This window comes from Heloderma suspectum, chromosome 4 (assembly GCF_057233095.1).
Source record: "Heloderma suspectum isolate Gila_16-S chromosome 4, 16-S_ref, whole genome shotgun sequence".
Classification (NCBI taxonomy): Eukaryota; Metazoa; Chordata; class Lepidosauria; order Squamata; family Helodermatidae; genus Heloderma; species Heloderma suspectum.
The window spans coordinates 290,657,124-290,679,009 of record NC_139461.1 but is presented as its reverse complement, the minus strand read 5'-3'; the positions used below and the strand labels follow the sequence as shown (position 1 = coordinate 290,679,009).

General features: G+C 45.2%; 1 long non-coding RNA gene across 1 annotated transcript in view; it reads right to left on the bottom strand.

The window, feature by feature from the left end:
• Positions 1-1,426: 1,426 nt before the first annotated feature.
• Positions 1,427-21,886, bottom strand: part of LOC146348861 (uncharacterized) — a 72,777-nt gene continuing 52,317 nt past the window's right edge. The window contains exons 4-5 of the long non-coding RNA XR_014790742.1: positions 9,516-9,983; positions 1,427-2,903 (exon numbers count right to left, since the gene is read on the bottom strand). This is a non-coding gene — a long non-coding RNA (uncharacterized LOC146348861). The remainder of the gene's footprint in view (positions 2,904-9,515; positions 9,984-21,886) is intronic.

The following is a 21,886-nucleotide window of genomic DNA, read 5'->3' as shown; positions in this document are numbered from 1 at the left end:
CTGCTCAGCTGGGAGGCGGGAAACAGTCTGAAGCTTCCCGCCCACTCCGCTGCTGGGAGTACTCAGGCCACACACCCCCAATTCAGCTGGAGCTCTCAGAAGCACCTGGTGAGCTCACAGCCACTCAGAAGGATAAAGGGCAGCCCCCTGGGCTTCCTGCAGCTCACTTACCTCTTAGCCTCTGTCCTTTGTCTCCTTTGTTTCCTTTGTCTCTTCTACTACTGCAACTCCCCTGGCCAACTCCTGTTTGCTCCCCCCGTTTGCTCGCTCTGGTCGCTCGCTCTCTGGGAGCTTGCTTGCTTCTGTAGTCCCTAGACCAGCTGGAGCAGCTTGCTCTGCTCTGCTCAGCTCGGCTGGGAGGCGGGAAACATACTGAACTCAGTGGCACGAAGCACTTTTTATCAGCTTAGGCTGGTATACCAACTACGCCTTTATCTGGACAGAGATAGCCTAGCTACAGTTATCCATGCTCTGATAACTTCTCATTTGGATTACTGCAGTGTGTTATATGTGGGGCTGCCTTTGAAAATGGTTAGGAAACTTCAGCTGGTCCAAAATAGGGCAGTGAGATTGTTAACGGGGATTGGTCAATGCGATCATATTATGCCAGTACTTTCCCCTCTGCACTGGCTGCCAGTCCATGTCCGGGCCTGATTCAAAGGGCCAGCATTAACATTCAAAGCCTAAATGGCTTGGGGCTGGGTTACCTGAAGGATTGTCTCCTCCCATGTACACCTGCCCGGACCTTAAGACCAGCTTCAGCAGCCCTTCTTCAGAAGGCCCTGCCAAAAGAAGTGAGGTGAGTGGCTATAAAGAAGAGGGCCTTTTTTGTTGTGGCACCCCAGTTGTGGAATGAGCTTCCCAGAGAGGCTCGCCTGGCACTTACTTTGTGCTCCGTCCGGCACCTGGTGAAGACCTTTTTATTTTCTCAGGCATTTTAGTCTTTTAGCAATGTTGTTTTAAATCTGGTTTTGTATTTGAAATCTCTGCTTTGCTGCTAGGTTTTATTCTGGTTTTTACTTTGTTTTATACTTTACATTTTTATACAGTATTTTATACTGTATTTCATGATTTTAATTGTTGTGAACTGCCCAGAGAGCTTCAAATATTGGGTGGTACAGAAACAATAATAAAAAAAATAGGCCAGCCTTTTCTGCCTATGCTAGATTTCTACATTTGTGGGACACTCAAACAGGCTGAACTGCACAAGAATTTGGCCAGCTGAGTTCAGTAGAAAGTAGGACCAACTTCTTTAAAAACTCCACAGCAAATGAGTTGCACATGGCATTCTGTGGCACTGGAAGCCTTTTTTGCCAGTCAAAACAAAGGCTACAATCCTGCATTCTGCTATCCATGCAGATGTTCCATGGCTTTTAACAGGGCTTATAACTTGAGTAACTATGTGAAGGATTCTTTGCAACCCAAACAGATGACAAAATGTTTTTAATCAAATGAAGACCTCCATTTACCCTTCCAGTAATAGTAGCAGGGTTACATCCATAATAAATTCATACAAATGTGGTGATAGAAAGCCAAACACAGCCCAAACTTCCCAGATCCATAAATACTTTAATCTAAAACAGTTCTTGGCATGAAATGTCACAATAACATGCTCTCTGTTCAGCTTGGTTTAGAAAAAGGACTATCGTTTTATTAACAATTAGGCACTCTGTCTAGCCTTTTAACAGAAGTAAATTAAAAACAGCACCGTAGAGTATTTGAGGGAGGAGTAATGGATACACGCCTATTAAACAGTAACAGGAAAAGCTTGTGGCAAGGAAACAGTAGAGGCATGATCCAGCCAAAATTAAACTCAACTGTAACTCTCATTGATTTTAATAGGGAAAGATTTAAGAATATCCTTAACTCACACTGAAATCAATAGTACTTCAGGGTGCTTAATTCTAGCTGGATAAAACCCTACATATTTTATATACAAATATAAAGCAGATTAGCCCTTTGGTCTGATCTGGCACAGCTCATCTTATATTCTTATGAGACTCAGGTTCACATTCCTGCTCAACTATGAAACTCGCTGGGATAAAATATATTAACGGTGTGGTGACCGCAACATCTAGTGTTGATATGCATGTGTGATTGCCCATGAAATCTATAAAGATGGAAGCTTTACCTTATCCTATGCATTGTGCTTTTCAGTTTTCAGTTGCCAGTCATCAAGGCCTGGTTCACAAATTCATCACTGGGTTTGTTGTTGTTGTTGTTCAGTCGTCAAGTCGTGTCCGACTCTTCGTGACCCCATGGACCACAGCACGCCAGGCCTTCCTGTCCTGCGCTCTCTCCCGGAGTGTGCTCAAGTGCATATTCATTGCATCGGTGATGCTATCTAGCCATCTCATCCTCTGCCGTCCCCTTCTCCTTTTTCCTTCAATCTTTCCCAGCATCAGGGTCTTTTCCATTGAGTCATCACTGGATTGCCATACAGCAAGTGAAAGTGCAACCATAATCCTACACATATCTACTCATAATAAGTCCCACTGAATTCAATGCGGCTTACTCCAAGGTAAATCAGCAAAGGATTAAAGTCTCCACGTATTAACTGACTCCATCAAAAAAGCACTGTGTCAGTGGTGAGATAAAAGTTCTGTCTGTGATATCATATCTGTGATGGTTCATTTATACATGCGAGTTGTTACTGGATGCTGCCATCATCCACAGATGGACATGTACATGTGAACCAGTTTCCACTCGTCTGTTCTATGATACATCTGCCTGCTTCATTTCAAGAATGATTTTTCAAAGCATGGAGCTATTCTCAAACCAACTGAACTTTCTTCCTCCTCGCTTTCTATTGTCATGTTCTTGTACATCAAGTACATCAGCAGCTGCAGCTTCGCTTTTCCTTAACTTGCCCACATCTTGTTATGCTGGGTTAGCCTCAGCATCTGAAATGAGATGTGTACCAGTAAACCATCAGCGACAGAACTTGATATCTGATGAATCTTTAAAAAATATCAGCATGTATTTTCCTGGCCTTCTCCCTTTTTACACTCATGTAACAGCACTCCATACTCAAGTCTGTGCATATTGCTCTTTTAAAAAATTGCACCCGGACAGTACAAACTCTGCCTGGAAAAAAACTGAATTTTGTGGCTTTGTTTTATACAGTTCATTCTGCATTTTTAGTTATATTACATAATTTATTCTGGATATGCTGCACATGTGAGGACTCTGAAGCTCTTACACCCATTTGGCACTGCCATCCTATATATGGCTACTCAGAAGTAACCCCCACCTAGCTCAATGGGACTTACTTCCTGGGAAACATGCATAAGACTGCAACCTGAAAATCTTATTCAGACAATTCCCTGGCACCTGAGATTTGAGGAGCCGTTGCCCCATGTTTTCGAACGCATCTTCACAGTCTAGGTGAAGCGCTAGAAACTCAATTTTTCTTAAGTGCAAACTCAAATACTCAGGCAGTTGAATTCTGTGCCTGCTGCCCCATGGAGGGCACAATCCTATGGGGACAGTCGTCTGCCTCCAAACTCGAAGGTGACTGATTATCCAACGCAGGGCGGGCGGCGCGCAGAGGGGATCCAGCTGCCCTGCATTTGTGGCTAGACAGCTGATTTTGGCTGTATAGCCAGGGCGCCTCAGAGCAGGGAGGGGGAGGCCAGGTGGTGAATAGGAAGCGTCGTACAGCACTTCCGCAGTCCCTGCCCTGCCCCCAGGAACACCCCCTTTCAGCTGCTCCACACTACGTTCATGAGCGCGGAGCCGGGGATGAACTGCGCTGCCTACCAGGCAGAGGCGGAGGGGAGTTGAGTTTCCCAGAAAATGAAAATTCCTATGGCCGTCTAGAAGAACCACTGGAGAAAACCACTTTCTGTGTGGTTACTAAGCCACGCCGGGTAACTACCCCCTGCAAAAGGATTAAGTGTCCCCAAGGAGGCTTACCGTGTCGACGGTCAGGCTCCTTGGTGGTTAACACGGGCACCGGAGGTCTTCCAGGCTGTGACCACAGAGTCTGCGGGCTAGTGCATCTGTTACTATGAGCAACGCTGTAGCAACTGCAAACTTTTTCTATGGTTGCATGGCCATTCAGGACAATGGAGCAGCCACTGGGAGCCCATTTGCACTGTGGAGGACATCGGGATGCGCCCTAACCACTCGGGTAAGCTTGCCCGGTAACTTCGGAGGGGAAGGGGTTCACGGAACCATGCGGTGCCGCGTGGTTCCTGGTCGTCTGACAGGCCCATGTGTAGTGGTTTTGCTACCCCCTCTCTCCGGAGTTCCCCTAACCAGCCTCCTCCCATGCATGTGTGAATACGCGTGTTACCTGGGCAAATGGTCATCTGTATTCACCCACTTCCTGGGAAACATGCATAAGACTGCAACCTGAAAATCTTATTCAGACAATTCCCTGGCACCTGAGATTTGAGGAGCCGTTGCCCCATGTTTTCGAACGCATCTTCACAGTCTAGGTGAAGGGCTAGAAACTCAATTTTTCTTAAGTGCAAACTCAAATACTCAGGCAGTTGAATTCTGTGCCTGCTGCCCCATGGAGGGCACAATGGAGGGCACAAGTATACAGGGTCTTGAATTTATTTTTTGAAACACTGAGCACCAGTGCTTAAAGCAGGAGTATGGAAACTTTTTCAACCTGTGTGTGTGTAGGGGGGGACGGGACACAAAAGCCAGGAAATCGCCAAATGATTGGTGGTTGGGGGGGGAAGGGGAAAAGCCTTCTGGGGACCCCTGGAGGGTTGGATTTGGACCCCTGAAGGGCCAACTTTGGCCCCCAGGCCTGTGGTTGTGCACCCTTGGCTTTAAGTATGTACTCTGCATGTATAAAAACTGCTAATGTTGGATGTAGTGAAATCTCTTTGTAACCTGATGCCATAATATTTCCTCATCATGGCACAAAAGTGTTGGGGAAAGTGTTGGCTTGTCACACATCCACGTGAGTGTGACTTATAAGCCTTCAGCATGCATTTAGATTGGATTCATCATACCTGAGCTCTTGACAAATGAATCTTTAATAATAGCTTACGATACCTATTCCTCCAGAACTGGTTTTAAAGCTCTAATCTGTAACAGAACAGGCCAGATTGCCTGCTGGATGACTTGACTGAGTTATGCCAACTGAAAAAAAATGAGAAAGCCTGGCACGTAATGGTAAGTAAGTTACACAGGGCAATATGGTTAGAGTGAAGGCCTGCGAAAATACACACACACAGCACATCTGCTCTATGAACGCTGAGCACTCTTAAGTCAGTTCAGCTGTCATCGTTTCCCCTCGGAATTATAGCAATCTTAGCTATATAAATGTATTAAGAAATTTGTGTTAGAAACTCATGCCTGTTCTATTGAATTGTAATCCCCGAGTTTCCTTGGAGAAAAGTTGTGACAATTAAAGTAGTTTAAATTAGTAATAGAAATAACATGGTTTTTTAAATATTTATTTTTATATTTATTTTCTTATTTATTTAAACTACTTATATAAAAACATAAGAAGAGCCATGCTGGATCAAACCAAAGGTCCATCTAGTCCAGCATTCTGTTCACACAGTGGCCAACTAGCTGTTGACCAGGAACCCACAAGCAGGGCATGAGTGCAACAGCACTCTCCCGCCCAACTGGTGTACATAGGCTTACTGCCTCTGATACTGGAAGTAGCATATAGCCATCAGGACTAGTAGCCACTGATAGCCTTCTCCTCCAGGAATTTGTCTGACCCCCTTTTAAAGCCATCAAAATTGGTGGCCACCACTAGATCTTGTGGTAGCGAATTCCATAGTTTAACTATGCGCTGTGTGAAGAAGCCCTTCCTTTTATCTGTCCTGAATCTCCCACCAATCAGCTTCATGGGATGACCCCATTGGGTTCTAGTATTATGAGGAAGGGAGAAAAAAGTCTCCCTATCCACTTTCTCCACACCATGCATAATTTCGTACACCTCTATCTTGTCTCCCCTTACTCTCCTTTCTTCCAAGCTAAACAATCCCAGCTGTTGTAGACTTTGCTCATAGGAAAGTTGCTCCAGCCCCTTGATCATTTTAGGCAGCAATTCTATGGCCACTAGGCACTGTCTAGAGGGCCACAGGATGTTTTGGTTTCTGGAAGCCAAGGTTGGAGCCAGGGCTCTGAATGCAGTTCCCAGAAACCTCCCCCTGCTTCCTCGTAGCTGGCACGGTTCTCTCTGTGCCATCTTCATCTCTGGAGCATGGAGATGAGGAAAAGGGGTGGTCCCAGGGGCAGGAAGGGGAGGAGACTGTGGAAGCTGCATTACGCAGCTTCCTATGTGATGCGCGGCCACCTTCCCTCCCCCGCCCTGAAGCCACGGCTGGACTGCAAAATCATCTGTCTAGCCAAAAATGCAGGGCGGCTGAAGCACAGAAGCGAGGATCACCTCAATGCTCCAGATGCCCTGCACTGGATACTTGGCAGTGTCCAACTTAGGAGGCTGCTGATTATCTCAATAGGATTGCACCCTTAGTTGCCCTTTTTGATCAAGTAACCCCCCTTGTGGACTGTGGGAATGCTGTGGACATAATATACCTCGACTTCAGCAAAGCTTTCGACAAAGTGCCCATGATATCCTGATTAGCAAACTAGCTAATGACTTGGATGAGGAGGTGCAGGGAATGCTTATCACATTTGCAGATGACACAAAATTGGGCAGGATAGCTAATACCCTGGAAGACAGAAACAGAATTCAAAGTGATCTTGATAGGCTGGAGCACTGGGCAGAAAACAACAGAATGACATTTCATAGGGATAAATGCTAAGTTCTGCACCTAGGAAAAAGAAACCAAATGCACAGTTACAAGATGGGGGATACTTGGCTCATCAATACTACAAGCAAGAAAGATATTGGAATTGTTGTAGATCACAAGCTGAATAGGAGCCAACAATGTGATGTGGCTAGCGGAGATGACAGTATTCCAGCTGAGCTATTTAAAATCCTAAAAGATGATGCTGTTAAAGTGCTGCATTCAATATGCCAACAAATTTGGAACACTCAACAATGGCCGCAAGACTGGAAAAGGTCAGTTTACATTCCAATTCCAAAGAAGGGCAACGCCAAAGAGTGTTCAAACTAACGCACAATTGCGTTCATTTCACATGCCAGCAAGGTGTTGCTCAAAATCCTACAAGCTAGGCTTCAGCAGTATGTGAACCGAGAACTACTGGAAGTACAAGCTGGGTTTCGAAGAGGCAGAGGAACTAGAGATCAAATCGCCAACATTCGCTGCATCATGGAGAAAGCAAGAGAATTCCAGAAAAACGTCTATTTCTGCTTCATTGACTACGCTAAAGCCTTTGATTGTGTGGATCACAACAAACTGTGGCAAATTCTTAAAGCGATGGGAGTACCAGACCACCTTACCTGTCTCCTGAGAAACCTGTATGAGGGTCAAGAAGCAACAGTAAGAACCAGACATGGAACAACCGAGTGGTTCAAAATTGGGAAAGGAGTACGACAAGGCTGCATATTGTCACCCTGCTTATTTAACTTATATGCAGAGTACATCATGAGAAATGCCGGGTTGGATGACTCAGAGGTCGGAATTAAGATTGCTGGGAGAATTATCAACAACCTCCGATATGCAGACGATACCACCCTAATGGCAGAAAGCGAAGAGGATCTCAAGAGCCTCTTGTTGAGGGTGAAAGAGGAGAGTGCAAAAGCTGGTTTGAAACTCAACATTAAAAAAACTAAGATCATGGCATCTGGCCCCATCACTTCCTGGCATATAGAAGGGGAAGAAATGGAAGCAGTGACAGATTTTACTTTCTTGGGCTCCAAGATCACCACAGACGGTGACTGTAGCCATGAAATTAAAAGACGCTTGCTCCTTGGGAGGAAAGCTATGGCCAACCTAGACAGCATAGTAAGAAGCAGAGACATCACCTTGCCGACAAAGGTCCGTCTAATCAAAGCTATGGTTTTCCCAGTAGTAATGTATGGCTGTGAGAGCTGGACTATAAGGAAGGCTGAGCGCTGAAGAATTGATGCTTTCGAACTGTGGTGCTGGAGAAGACTCTTACGAGTCCCCTGGACTGCAAGGAGCTCAAATCAGTCCATACTAAAGGAAATCAACCCTGAGTGCTCATTGGAAGGACAGATACTGAAGCTGAAGCTGAAATATTTTGGCCACCTAATGCGAAGAGAAAACTCTCTGGAAAAGACCCTGATGCTGGGAAAGACTGAAGGCAAAAGGAGAAGGGGACAGCAGAGAATGAGATGGCTAGATAGCATCACCTATGCAATGAATATGAACTTGAGCACACTCCGGGAGAAAGCGCAGGACAGGAAGGCCTGGCGTGCTATGGTCCATGGGGTCACGAAGACTCGGACACGACTGAACAACTGAACAAGAACAAATAGAAGCATAGCTTCCAAATCCCGGGAAGTACTAGTTCCCCTCTGCTCAGCACTGGTTAGGCTTCATCTTGAGTGCTGTGTCCAGTTCTGGGCACCACACTTTAAGAAGGATGCAGACAAGCTGGAGAGGGTTCAGAGGAGGGCAACAAATATGATCAGGGGACTGGAAACAAAGCCCTATGAGGAGAGACTGAAAGAACTGGGTATGTTTAGCCTTGAGAAGAGAAGACTGAGGGGAGATATGACAGCGCTCTTCAAGTACTTGAAGGGTTGTCACGGAGAGGAAGGCCAGGATCTCTTCTCGATCATCCCAGAGTGCAGGACACGGAATAATGGGCTCAAGTTACAGGAAGCCAGAGTCCATCTGAACATCAGGGAAAACCTCCTGACCGTTAGAGCAATATGACAATGGAACCAATTACCTAGGGAGGTGATGGGCTCTCCCACACTGGAGGCATTCAAGATGAAGCTGGACAGTCATCTGTCAGTGATGCTTTGACTTAGGTTCCTGCATTGAGCAGGGGTTGGACTCGACGGTCTTATAGGCCCCTTCCAACCCTCCTATTCTATGATTCTATTATTTTCTGCACTGCTTGATATAATAAGATCTCTAAGCAGTTTACATAAGAATGATATAAAATACAATAGGAAAACACTATAAAATAATAAATACATTAAAAGATTTCAGAAACAATAAAACAGAGCAATGCAATTACACATCAGGGCAAACCTGAGCTAATAGGTGCATCTTCAATTGGCATTTAAAGTCTGCCACAGTTTCTGCCTCTTGGACCACGCAAGGGACAGCATTCCAGAGGGTCGATGCCTCTATCGAAAGGGCCCGCTTATGTGCCCTTACTTGACAACAGACTGTCCGAGGCCTCCTTGGAAATTCTCAGGGGTCTCTTGGTCCTATGTTTTTTAGGGCTTTGAATATCAGCAACAAAACTTTGAACATGGCTCAGTAGCTAACAGGCAGCCAGTGCAGTTCTTTCAGTACAGGTGTAATGTGTGTGTAGCCATGTGCTCCACTAAGCACCCTTGTGGCTGCATTCTGCACTGCTTGCAGCTTCCAAACCAGGCACAAGGGCGGTCTCACATGGAGCACATTACAGTAATCTAATATTATTGTAACAACTATTATCATAAAAACTTCACAAACCTTTTAGCTGAAAAAGAAGGACCGTTGGATTTTGTTTCAACCATCTTCCGGTAGGAGAGGTATTGCACTGTTGATGGGGTTGGGGAGAGCTGTTGAGGGAAGCATTGGATGCTGGGGACTAGGGGCTAGGCAGTCAACGATGCAACAGCAAGATCAAAAGGAGAAGCGGCTGACTCTAACATACTGATTTGAAGTAACCTACTAGCCAAACCTTTGGCTTTGGGTCTCTTTCTTTCTCTTCCAGTCTTTTGTTTCCCTCTCTCTTTGCGAGCTACTGTATCCTTTTTGGGCTTGGTGCCCTGCTAGCGTGTGCAAGCGGAGACGGCCCTTGGAGAAGCTGACCCTTTACTTTGGCGGTAAAACCTGCTTTCATTTTCAAAACTAGGAATCGAGCCAAGCCTGCTGCCGTGAAGGGCTTTGCATTTGGTAGCTGCTGCTGGAATGGTGACTCATCACATTTTGTCAGTCCTGTAAAACAGTAATGCATTCTAATGAGACTCTAGTGTATGTTCCCAATGCAAGGCAGTGGAAGGCAATGGAATGTGGCTTGGTGACACACAGAACAATAGATCGGAGGTGATCTCTGGGTGCAGAATGACTAACCACCCTGCCATCCTGATGCTACTGTGGAGATACTGACCATCTTGACAAAAGTTGCTATGAATCCAAGAAGTTTCAGGGTTTAAAGTGTCAGTGAGATGTTGATAGGTGATGACACATGTAGGGGTGGAGGGGTGAGTGGCTTATTTGGAAATCCGTTGCATAAAGTCCACAGAAAACTGAAACTTGTAAGGGTGACTCTAGGAGTTAGGAGGGAAACATAGCGTACCTAATTAATGAGGGAGCCCTAGGGGGCATTTTCAAGAGGGAATCAGTGGGTAAGGGAGAGCAGTAAGGGAGAGCAGTCTTTGCTCTCCTAGTGTTCTCCAAGGTAGCTTTAATTATTATTTTTTACCCCGGCCAGACTCCAAAACTGGGAAGTGAGTCCATATGGAGTGGGGGTTGGGGACACAGTGTGGCCACTTACATATTGTCCAAAAAAGAGGAAATGCATTACCAAAAAGGGGGGCACTTTGCATAATAATTGATTATGCTCATTCATGTGTATAGATGCAAATTTGGAAGCTATATATTTAAAGAGAAATACAATACATCTCGCCATAGTGGGGAAGACTGATGGACGTGACCTGCATGCCTGCTCACTCTGCTGTCTGGGTGCTAACTGTTGTTGGCTACTTCAAGGCTCCTGCTCTCCTCCTTCATAGGGTTCTTTACCTTTAAACCAGACTTGGACTGGACTGGCCTTCAAATAGAGGATGCCTTCAAATACAGAACTATCCCGGACAGCTGTTGAAACAGAGCACTGTCCTCTTTAAAGTTGGATAGCTGGCCACCCTAGGGGAACATCTTTGTGGAATTTACAGAGGTGAAACAACAGGTGGGGATGCCACCCCCCACCCCAATTCCCCATTATTTTGGCAAACACAAAGTTGGGAACACTGTGTTTGCTAATGTAACTTCAAGTTCTGTCTGGAGGTAATTGCTAACAGGTGGCTGAAAAAACATTCTCGGTTATGTCCAGGATGGATCCTATTGTACAGAGTTGTTAAGTTGCTTCATAATAACAGCATAACAAATGTCAGGGTTGCCTCTGAGCATATACAGTGTCAGAGTAGCTCAGATTCTGAGGAAGAGCTGCAACATGTGGGGGAGGAACTTTCCCAGGCTTCAGAGGCACAGCTGGACGGAGAGCCGCCCCCCTCACACATCCCTGGGAGTGATAGCTAACAGGGGGAGGCAAGGGAAGAACAACCTGAACTCTTAGACGCAAGACACAGGCACAAGTGGGAAACCGCAGGGACTGAACTTCGCGCTGTGCCCGACTGGCTTGGCTTCAACAGCTGCGCCTACAGGCGTCACGGGAGAGGGGGAGATCTTCCCCTCCCACCCCTTAAGTTAAGAGAGCTTGCCGCCTTTTTCCCAAACGGAGATCAACTTTTGTAGTTTCCCTTTGAACTCCCTGAAGGCTGTTTCTTTTGTAGTCTGTGAGTCTCTAGCAATTTGCATCTGTATGCCTCATTAGAGTAAATGGAATTAAAGCCTTGGAAATGCAGCCTCGTCTGAGTGTTGATTTGGCTATTGGAGTTCTCAGCCAAGCAAAAAGGGAATCCTGACAAAAAATATATAAATCAATAGTGTGTCTAAGTAGGATTGGAAGCAAGTGCTGAAGGCAACTTCTGTCCTAATTGTGACTGTGGTGGGTTCCAGCAATCACACAGCAGCCTTCACGAACCTGCTGCCTTCCAGATGCTTTTGACTACAACTCCCATTATCCCCAACCATTGGCTGGGGCAGAAGGGAGTTGTAGTCCAAATCCTGGTATTTAAAGAAATCCCTGAGTTAAGAATGCTTTAATTCTACATGCATGTCTTTTGTACCAGGCTCTGATTCATGGATATTATATTTATTCATTTATTTATAAAATTATCCAAGCAGTTAATGTAACAATATCACAATAAAATACAATACACTAATCAGTGCTCAACAATAACACGGGGTTCTAGTAAAAACCAAAGTACGTCCTGCAAGCCTGATGTCTGCACACCCCTGTTCTGCTTCATCTCTAACTTCTGTAAACTGCCTCGAGAGCTTCAGCTATGGGGTGGCACAGAAATGCAAATCATCATCATCAGCCGCCACCGCCAGCACTGGTGCACCAGTCCTCACAGATCTGCTCCCAGGCAGGTTCCATTACTTTGTAAGTAGCTCCTTTCCCTCCCCCACCCCTCCAAGAAGCCAAACCTCCTCTCTATGTAAGAGACATTGGTCACAGCAGAGGCTCTTGGGAAATACAGTTGCAAGACTCCACAGTCATAAGAACATAAGAAGAGACATGTGCACCAGTTGCTGGGGAACTTGGGTGGGAGGGTGCTGTTGCGCTCATATCCTGCTTGTGGGTTTCTTATGGGCAGTGGGTTGGCCACGATGTGAACAAAATGGTGGACTACTGTAAACCTGTAAACCTACTAAATGCTGTAAACCTATTAAGAAACAGGATCTTACAGTGCTGCTAGTACATACTGGTGGTCCACTGTTTACTTGGATTTCCAAAACGTTTTAAAGCCCCTGACCAAAGGGTGCTGAGCAAACGTAGAGGTGGGAGAACCAGGTGGGAGAGTCAGGCCAGATAAAAGGAAGTACTTCTTTACACAGTGCATAGTTAAGCTATGGAATTCGCTACCACAAGATGTAGTGGTGGCCACCGATTTGGATGGCTTCAAAAGGGGGTCAGACAAATTCCCAGAGAGGAAGTCTGTTAGTGGCTACTAGACCTGATGGCTATGTGCTACCTCCAGTATCAGAGGCAGTATGCCTGTGTACCCTAGTTACTGGGGAATATGGGCGGGAGAGTGCTGTTGCACTTGAGTCCTGCTTGTGGTTTCCTGGTCGACAGCTGGTTGGCCACTGTGTGAACAGAATGCTGGACTAGGTGGACCCTTGGTCTGATCCAGCAGGGCTCTTCTTATGTTCTTATGGATCAGTAACTGGTTAAAGAACAGAAAGAAGACAGTCGGAATAAATGATCAGTTCTCCCAATGGACAGATGTAAACAGTGGGGCCAAGGATCTGTATTGGGACAGATACTGTTTAACCTGTTCATAAATGATCTGGAAATAGGAATGAGCATGAGGTGACCACATTTGCTGATGACACCAATTTATTTAAGGTGGTTAAATCAAAGAGGGATTGTGAAGGGCTCCAGAAGGATATCTCCAAACTCGGAGAATGGGCATCAAAATGGCAAATGCAGTTTATTATTTATTTATTTATTGCATTGACATCCCTCCTTTTTTCCTCCAAGGAACCCAGGGCGGCTTACATGGTCCACCTCCTCTCCATTTTATCCTCACAACAACAACCCTGAGCAGTGACTGACCAAGAAATACATCTTGGGGTTGTGATGAAAATGTCAATCCGGTGTGTGGTTGGTATTGGGGAAATTCCCTGTTGGGCATCATTAGAAAAGGAATTGAAAATAAAACTGCCAAGATCATACACCCCTTATCCAATCTATGGTGTGACTACACTTGGAATACTGTGTACAATTCTGGTCAAACAGGATATTATAGAGTTGGAAAATGTGCAGAAATGGGCAATCAAAATTATCAAGGGGCTGGAGCAATTCCCCTATGTGGAAAGGCTACAGTATCTGGCACCAGTGGAAAAGGTGAGTAGAGGAAGGCCACATCTACACGCAGACGGTATATGAGGGGCATCTGTTTAACACCGGATTTTCAAGAGACCAAATTTGCTTCTTGCACAGCACATGCAGCCTATAAAGCGGTGTTTTGATTGGAGGAAACCCCACTTTCTCGGGGCAAACAGCACCAGAAGCCATGTTCGTTCAAGGTTGTGCGGGTGGAGTCAGAACTGAACATCATTAACTGTAGGTCTGGGGCAGTGAATGAGCAGAGGCTTGCTCCCTGCCCTCTCCCCCTCCCACGGTCAGTGAAGTGTACTTGGAGAGAGTTATTTCTGAGTAAACATGTTTAGCCAGTGCCTCTCCTCCCCGGCACCATTTCTTAGTGGGGATAAGGGTCGTTTGCAGGTGATCCCTTTTTAGAATCATTAAGTTTATATGCACATTTGCAACTGAGCCATTTGAAAGCAACTGTGGCTGGCTCCCCTCCCCACTCCCATGCTCAATGAATATTTAAAACAGGCAGCAACTGAGCGCACATTCGCAACAGAGCAGTTTTAAAGGAACAGGGCTGGCTCCCCACCCCCACCTCACTCCCACACTCAAACAACAGGCAAAGGAATTCTCCTGACCCCTCTGCTCCTGTATTCAGCAAAGTGCAATTGAAGGCAATGAGTTACTTCCAGGTAGACATGTTCACCCCTCTGCTCTCCCCATGTTCCTACCCCATGCAACTGTCCCTTCCGCCAATCAGCGCCGCTTCCCACAGCCCGCACTGAAGTCAGCTGAGGTCACATGGATTCCCAAACTATACTGAAGTCACTATGACAGGAAAATCCATCACAAAATGAGTTTGAAAAAAAAGAAACCTGATTTTGAGCAAGAAAAGCCATGCTAGCTATGGAGAGGGGCATGCGTCACACTGCTGCAATAGTCTTGGAAGCGGAGTAGAACCAGAGTAAAAGCCCTCGGTAGATACCCCCATAGACAGGATACAAGTGAAGAAAAGTATGTATGGTGTGGAGAAAGAAGATTGAGCTCAATGGGACTTGCTTTTAGGTAAGTGTGGGTAGGATTTCAGCCTATGTTGCTTCTGCAAATGTATAAGTCACCATCTACACTGATGACACATTAACAACAACATTAGTAATAATATTGTTAGCTTTGATTAATCATATAGTCACTTGCCTACTTAACTGCTTTTGCTACCTTTGTTCTTCTCAATATAAAGTAGTTAATTCTTGTTAATAGCCTGTTTCTACAGGATGCATTTGAGGAACTTGGATTTCAAGATGACCTGTTTTGCATGTGCTCTTTAGCACTTTCCACAGTGAGCCTCCTCTAGGGATTTATATACTCTTCAGTATTTTGAAGATGTAAATAGATACATTGACTGATTGATTTGATTTGTACCCCACCTTTCTGCCTAGAAAAATAGCACGCAAGGTGGCATACAATCATAAATAAAGCTTGATTAAAACAATAAAACAAACGTATTAAAGCACAATTAAACAATAATGGAATATAAATAGCATCCAACCCAACAGACCCCTTTACATGCCAAAGGTCTGCTTGAATAAAAAGGTCTTTGCATCCCAGCAGAAGGACATGCTTGTTTACTTGTGTACTTGCAGCAGCCATATTGTCACACTGATCACTGCCTAGAGGATCCCCCACCCCCCAAACATAAGAAGAGCCCTGCTCAATCAGACCAACGGTCCATCTACTCCAGCATTCTGTTCACACAGCGGACAACCAGCTGCTTGTGGGAAACCCACAAATAGGCTATGAGAACAACAACACCCTTCTGCCCATGTTCCCCAGGAACTGGTGTACATACTGTCTCTGATACTGGAAGTAATATATAGCCATCATGACTAGTAGCCATTGATAGCCTTGTTGTTGTTGTTGTTGTTTATTCAGTCAGTCGCTTCCGACTCTTCGTGACTTCATGGACCAGCCCACGCCAGAGCTTCCTGTCGGCTGTCGCCACCCCCCAGCTCCCCCAAGGTCGAGTCCGTCACCTCCAGAATATCATCCATCCACCTTGCCCTTGGTCGGCCCCTCTTCCTTTTGCCTTCCACTTTCCCTAGCATCAGCATCTTCTCCAGGGTATCCTGTCTTCTCATTACGTGGCCAAAGTACTTCAGTTTTGCCTTTAATATCATTCCTTCAAGTGAGCAGTCTGGCTTTATTTCCTGGAGTATGGACTGGTTTGATCTTCTTGCAGTCCAAGGCACTCTCAGAATTTTCCTCCAGCACCACAGCACCAGATTGATAGCCTTATCCTCCATGAATTTGTCCAATCCCCCTTTTAAGCCATCCATGTTGGTGGTCATCACTATATCTTGTGGTAGCAAATTTCATAATTTAACTATGTGCTGCATGTCAAAGCGCTTCCTTTTATCTGTCCTGAATCTCACCCCATTCAACTTCATGGGCTGTCCTTGGGTTCTAGTATTATGAGAAAGGGAGAAAAACTTCTCCCATCACCCAGTAATGCACATTGCTGAAGGTTCTTCTCTGCTTACTACACAAGTTAAATATTCAGCAATATTTACTATCTGGTGGGGATGGGTGGGAGAAAAGGAAATGAGTGCACTGGCATGTAGACAGTTTATTTCATTTCTATATTGCCCAATAGCTGAAGCTCTCTGGGCAGTTCACAAAAATTAAAACCACAAAGCACAACATAAAATAATATCAAATATGAAAGTTTAAAACTGCAATATGAAAGTACAACCAGAATAAAACCTAGCAACAATGCAGAGATTTAAAATACAGATTAAAAACAGCAAAGCTGACTGGAGTGCTAAAATGCTGGGAAAATAAAAAGCTGTTCACTGGTGCCAAAAGGAGTACAATGTAGGTGCCAGGCAAACCCCTCGAGGGAGCTCATGCCACAGCCAGAGTGCCACAGCAGAAAAGGCTGTCTTCTTGGTAGCCACCCGCCTCACTTCCTTTGGCAGAGGCTCCTGGAAAAGGATCCCTGAGGATGATCTCTGGGTTGGGGAAGGTACATATAGGAGGAGACGATCCTTCAGAGAACGTGGCCCCAAGCAAGGAGAATCCACTTAGGCACTATCTAGGTCTTGTCACATGATTTAAAAGCAAACAGGGTTAAAAATATCTGCTGGAAAAACATAACTGTCCTATAATATATCATACATAACAGTTCAAACTGAACCTCATTAGCTTCAGGTTATAAAATGGCACTCTGTGCGCTGGATGATGCCTTAGGGCAGGGGTCAGTGGACACATTCAAAATTTGAGAGTGTTGTGAGCACCTTCACACAATGGTTGCCATGGGGGTGGGCTTGCCCATTTATAAAATGGCTGCCATGGTTGGCATGGCCAGTCACAAAACACTCATTTCCCCCAAGGCAAACAGGTGAGACTAAAAGAAAAGTAACTTGCCCAAGAACCTAAGTACAAGGTGGGGGGCGGGTGTGTGACCTCAGGGCCACTGTTTTGAATCCAATTAAGGATGGTGCTGGAGGGCAGAGCTTTACTTTGCAGCACGTTAGTCTCTCGGTTAATTGTTTTTTTAATTTTAAAAATCCTTATGAAACAAAACAAAAATCAGGAGAGGCCTAGCGGGCACCATGGGCATCATGCTGGAGACCCCAGCCTTCATGTGCTTCCAGATGGAGGTCTCCTAGCACTACCAATGAGAAAGCATTGTGCAGCTGTTCTGCCTTTTCTTTCTTAATGGATTATCTCTGGTAAGGGAAAAGGTGGAAAAAACGGTGGGGAAACACAGGAGAATTAAGAGTGGAAGACAACGACATCTGGACCCCTGTAAAATTCCGCGAATGAGGTGGTGCAATGATTCAATAAAAGCCTCCTCTGGAAGCACCTTAGGGTGCAATCCTATGCATGTTTAGACAGAAAAAACTCCTACAACTCCCAGTGTTCCCCAGCCAGCCATGCTGTCTAAACATGCACAGGATTGCACCATTAGTGTCTATGGCTTGGATCCAAAATCCATTCCACCAGTGGAAAGGGGAAGGTGACTTTTCCAGATCCACTCTTCCACCTGCAGCCCTTTGTAGCTGCCCATCCCCCACTGCTCTGGAAGCTTGTGGGATCCTCTGGAACGTGGGCAGACTGCTGGGCTACAGCGGAATCAGCTAAAGTTACTTCCCTGCTCTTCTGCCAGCAGGATCCTCTGTTGGATCAAAAGCCCTTCCGTAAATAGAGGTTTTTCAATTCACAGAAGAGAACTCAGGATCCAAACCTCTGTATTTACATATTTGTGCACTTCAGTCAAGGTTTATCCACACCCTCACTCAGAGATTTAACTTCTAGAGACCTAGAAGTGGGTGAGTGGGGCTTATATCTGAAGCAGGGACGGCCCAAGACATTTTGTTGCCTGAATAAAAAAACAAAGATGGTGACCCCTTGCATTCCATATATAAAAGCTAACTGGACTGGCAGTTGAATCCTTTTTTGATTCCTTCACTGCACCTGAAGGCAGCAGGCTAGGTTAGGGGTTACATGGCATGCCACATGGCACTGCCTCCAACACCGTACTGCTGCCTTCCAGCTTCTGCCTCCTGAGATCACTGCCTCATTCTGCCTAATGACAGGGCTGGACCTGATCTAAAGAATTCTAGTGCTCCTGTGTGAATGCGATTTTAAAAGTGCATGCGATTTTAAAAGGGCAAAATCGGAACAATTATTTCCCAGACTAGAAAATCAGTCTCTTTGATAAACAGGGACAGTTGAAGCACCTTCAGTTTATTGTTTATGACAATTTGGGCCTAGTTCTCTTCAGTCTAAAACCGTAAATGGAGCACAATCCTATGCATGTTTACTCAAGCAAGTCCCACTGGGTTCACTTCAATGGGGCTTACTCCCAGGTAAATGTACACAGCATTGCATCCTCAATATACTAGGATATTTCAGTTTATCTATGGATACAGAATTGTCAGTGGGTGTGAGTGGCTTAAATGAAAACAGAATGCAGGGTATATAAGATTCTGCATTGCATTAAGAAGGGCTGGGCCTGACATGCTAAGATGATCAGACTGGTAGGACTTGCTGAAGGCTGTACCTGCAAAACTAAATATTTTGGGTGTTGTGTGTGTATTTTTAAGGAATGATGACTGCTGATTCTGACTTGTCAAATACATATGAATAATCCTTTTCATTAACTGCAATACATCTTCCAGGAAGACCTACTCAGTTGTCCCTGAGTACATAACATAATGCCATCAGTACAAAAAACTGATTTATTTACAGTGTACCACAGCAGAAGGCACAGAGTTGCTTAGTGTCCTCACTGCAGCTGCCTCCAATACTCTGCACCTCAGTTCCTTTGGCCAAGAGAAAGGGGAAACTGATCTTTTAAAACAGGAATCCTTCACATTTTGGATTCCTTGAGCAACAAAAAGGGGTTCCCTGGAAAAGAACAGGAAAATTATTGCTGTTCCGTGTCAGTCCAGAGAGCTGATTTGCCCCATTCAGCACAAAGGTGCTTTGGGGGCCAGTAAATGCTAGGGATGTTGCAAATCAGATGGTATTTTTATAGTGCTGTGCCCAATATCTATCCTCTAGTTTCCTGGAAGTTTTAGAGGCTTCCATTCAGTCACTGAACACTTTAGAATTTCTTTTGGTGATGTTTTTGACCTTAACTTATATTTGGGAGTGTGCAATATATGTGTATTTGGGTGCGGTGTGTATGTTTTTTTTTTCTATTATTACACATCCCTCCATTACTCTGCAGTCTCCCCAGCTTCCCACATTTCCTGATCTGAAAAATCCCCACAGAAGGAATCCATTCAGGTTGAAGTGTGGGAAGCTGGAGAGCTACTGCTTTCTTCACATGGAGCTTTTATCCTGCAATTGAGATAACTCCTTCAGGGAAGTTTGCAGACTCTTTACATGACCCCGTGACCCTCCAGAGCATCTCCTGCACTAAATGCACTTTGTTCCATTTTTAAATAGATCACAGATAATGAGCTATCAAATTACCCCGCTGTGTTCCACTTCAGTTCCCTTGGTGAAAAGAGGAAAAACGGCAAGAAGAGGAGCGAGATCAGTGAAAGATAATGGAAGAATCAGATACAGGGAGAAGGAGGGGGAAGGGGGTGGGGGGAAAGGGATCAGGTGAAAAAGGGAGTCGTTGTGATCCTGCATTTAAAATGGAAGCAGAAACGCCCTTTTAAATGAGGGATTTTAGGCTGGTGTAGAGATGCCCTATATTAGGGGGGCTGGGGGGATTGGCTTATTCAACAGGTATGCAGTCGCAGAGTATCATTTCCTCTATTTCTGGCGTTCAGAGGCGAATGCCATTGTATGTGTAGCCAAAACGGCACCATTTACTCACAAAAGGAAGGTATCAACACGCTTGGGGAAGCAAGGTTTGCAGAAGTACATCAAAAATATATTTTGGGGGGAAAGCATGACCCCTCCCACCCCACCCCGAAAGCAGCTGAATGAGGATTGAGCATGCTCAGTGTCCAAAGAGTGCTGACTGTTGGCCAACAAAAACAGCAGGGAGGGGGAATTGAATATCTTGAACAGTTGCGCTCCACTCTACAGCATTTTGGGCACAATCCTATTGGGATGCCCGTCTGCCCCCAACTTTGGCATCCTATGCAGAGTGGGAGGAGCGTGAAGACAATCTTTGCCTCCGCACTCCCCCTGCTCTGCATTTTTGCTAGACAGGTGTTTTCACCCATCTAGTTGGAGCTCTGTGGAAGAGAGGAGGCTGCAGGATTCTTCGTAAGCCAGCCTCCCTAATCCCCTCTCCTCCCACATTACTGCCCCCTTTCTGTTCTCTCCATACCGGTGAGGCGGGGAGGAGAGCTTGGACTCCTGGATCTGAGGTCGGAACTCTGACCTCGGATCCAGGAATCCGAACTATCTGCCCCCCATCCACTCCAGACGCTGTCCAGGGGCCATAGGATTGCTCTACCTGTTGCCAGTCTCACTTGTACAGTTCTGAGTATAATGGCCGACTATTTTCCCAGGATTTCATCTCATGCCTTACATGCAGAAGGGCCCAGGTTCAATCCTTGGTATCTCCAGTTTTTAAAAAACGACCAGGTAGCAGCTGATGTGAAAAAAACTGCCTGAGATGCTGGAGGCAGGCTGCCAGTCAGTAGATGATGTGGACCAGCACATCTGGAGGGCCCCAGGTTGGAGAAGACTGGGCTAGATAGACAAATTAGCTTTATAAAGCAGCTCCTGGTCGCCTTAAAATAGGAAACCATTCAAGGTCACTGTTTAATTCAAAACCATCTGCTTACCTTAACTATATCTTATTACCTTAATCTCCTTGCTACTCACAAAGTACTTATAAAAATGTAGTTGGCAAAAAAGCACAGAACAAAGCAAAAAAAAAAAAACATTAAAAGCCCCCGCCCAGTTTCCTTTCTGCTTGTTTTCGAGTCTTTGGTCTTCATAAAAAGAAGTGCTTACAAAGTGCAACTTCCTCTGTGATATCATTGCCTTGCAAGAAATATCCAAACATTCTTCTGTGGGAAGGTTCTCCAAGACAGGCTATGCTGTAGCTAATGTGTTTTAATGATAATAAAAAAGAAAGCCCTCCATGCCTAAACAGCTGTCTTACTGAGTTAGGAACAACATGGCATCAGCAAATTTGAACACAACCACAACTGAAAAGCTCGCTGAGTGTAAGGAACGGAATCCTACTGGAACCAAATCTAAATCTTTTTATTTTATTTCTTTTAATAGTCCAGATGGACACACAGGAAAAGCCTATTATATATTTGAGTGGAAGCCGAATCAGGCCTTATTGTGGTGAAAATCAGCATTCATAACACCCCATATTCTGACTCGGACACGACTCATTACGTAGGCCTGCCAGATCCAAGAATTTGCTTGCCTAAAAGGGTTGAGGGAAGAACCGTGCTGTTACTGTGGAAGTCGTCTATTCAAAACTATGATTTCATTGATTTATCTGAAATACTTGTATTTCACCTTTCTGTGTGACAACAGCCCCACACAGCAGAAGCGGCTTACGCTAAAGTAAATAGACAATGAAGGAAGTTGCAGGTGGTGTATGAAAACTGCACCATGCACTTTAAAGGTGGCCACATGGGAAAATATCTTCCCAGACACAAACACACATGATTTCATCTCTGGGTCTGGAGCAGCTTCTTTGGGCGGTGGAAGCTGGTGGCTTCAATGTCTGTGG